The 2,018-nt window shown below is 43.0% G+C and overlaps 1 pseudogene; it reads left to right on the top strand.

Annotated features, from left to right (window-relative positions):
• The first annotated feature begins 1,256 nt into the window (after nucleotides 1-1,256).
• LOC132639041 (5S ribosomal RNA) lies at nucleotides 1,257-1,371 on the top strand (annotated as a pseudogene).
• The last annotated feature ends 647 nt before the right edge of the window (nucleotides 1,372-2,018 follow it).

Genomic DNA, 2,018 nt, shown 5'->3' on the forward strand with positions numbered 1-2,018 from the left:
CACTCTTAGAGGTCTGTAGACATATGTGGGTTGTGTATATACAGTTTGGTCAGCTATATCGATGTAGTTCGTCTTGGACGTCCCCGTGTATAACGGCAGCCTTGTCGGCTAGCATATTTGTTATGTTTTAGTTAACCGTGGCTTCTCAGCAGACAGGTTCTTTCTGATGTATGATATGATGAGTTCACAACATGCTTTTACAGAGTGCCATATTGTTTCCAGTTTAAGTCTTATTATATCTAGCGGGTCGTATACGGGTGCCCAGCTCGGGCACTAGTCATGGCCCATCGGTTTGGGTCGTGACAAAAGTGGTATCAGAGAAGTTCATCCTCGGAGTGTTTACAAACCGTGTCTAGTAGAGTCTTGTTTATCGGTGTGTTGTGCACCACCTCTATAAACAGGAAGCTGCAGGACATTTAGGATGTCATCTTTCTTTCTAATCATAGATCGTGCGGTAGAGCCAATGATAGGAAAGCTGGTTCTTGGTACGATTTTTGTTAAATTGCAGGATTGTATTGGAGAATAGGACAAGTTCAATTAATGGGAGCGTAAGTGAGGCTCTGAATGGGGACATGAGACCCGTATCGCCCGTCGACTCAGGATCGAGGATGTCAAGAGGTATAGGAAAGAGCATCAGTTATTCCATTGAGGTGGACCCATCGGAGGATGTGGCTCCAGTAGGAGGAGACCCGACTGAGAAATCATATGACAAAGACCCGTTTAAGGGTCACGAGACTCTTGTGGATGAAGACGTAATTTAGGAAGTACAAAGTTGGCACATCTAGATTTTCCTTACATTTCAGCATTATGTTAGGCCAGACTAGTAGACGGTGGGAAGACAAGGATGAAGAGCACACTTCACTCTATAGACCACCAGATCATGCTAAGGACCTATCGGCTATAGGTATACGTGTTCTTATTGGAACTTCCTATGTGCGTATGTATTTACTTCAGGGTAATACTGAATAGTGATGAGCGAAACTCCTAAAGGGGATAAGTGACTTAAGTTTTTGGAAGTAACTGCGATCAAGATGCCTTCGCCACCATTGGGAATCTTGAAAGCTAGGATGAAAAGTGGTCATACATGCAGATTGAAGGTGATTATTGAGGATTGCAAAGGCCAAAAAAGCATTTGCTTAGTCGGAAGAGTAAGAGATCCTTTCTAATTCGGACGGAGATGCATTACGAGAATGTTTTGGAATCTATTAAAACTTCAACTTGCTTTAGGTTATGTGAGGAAGGTCACGCAGTAAGGTGTATGTGATTATACCAGCACTAACGCACCGGATTCCATTAGCACTCCAAGGTTAAGCGTGCTGGGGTGAGAGAAATACTAGGATGGGTGACCCCTTGGGAATTATATTACGAGTCCTACAAATTCAGACATAAGAGACAGATGAGAAGCTAGAGTAGCCTAAGGGAAATTGGAGTATGCGGAGTGATTGGAAACCCTAAAAGGTCGCGAAGGATGAGGCGGACGAGACCTGCAAAGAGAAAAAAAGTGCATCACAGCTCTAGAATTAGGATGAGTTCGAATAGTATTGGGAAGTACTTTGTAAGCGAGGCGTTAGTAAACATATATATATATATATATGTGTGTGTGTGTGTGTGTGTGTGTGTGTGTGTGTGTGTGTGTGACATCCCATGTGTGGTTGCGCCAACCGGTATATGTGTCCCAGCAACCGACGTTGCGGTATACTGAAGGCATCAATCGAACAGGGTAGTGAAGTTCAAGTGACAGATGTTACAAGGTAAGTTGATGATATTGTCACCACAGGCTAGAGTTGGAAAGTCCTAATGCAACAACATTAGGGAAAGGAAGAAAGTGAATATATAGAAAGTAAAGAGATTAGAATGCCTTGATAAAAAAAAAGTGTAGGAAACGAGGGTGAGTGAAGCTTCCAAGAGGGACGATGGGTAAGGCAAGGGACTATTTGGATAAAATTCGAAGGTAGGCAAGCGAAAGGGATAAAGTATGGTAGTGTGAAACAAAAGATGAATGTGTGGGGTCAGAAAAT

The sequence above is a fragment of the Lycium barbarum genome, chromosome 4 (assembly GCF_019175385.1).
Source record: "Lycium barbarum isolate Lr01 chromosome 4, ASM1917538v2, whole genome shotgun sequence".
Taxonomy (NCBI): domain Eukaryota; kingdom Viridiplantae; phylum Streptophyta; class Magnoliopsida; order Solanales; family Solanaceae; genus Lycium; species Lycium barbarum.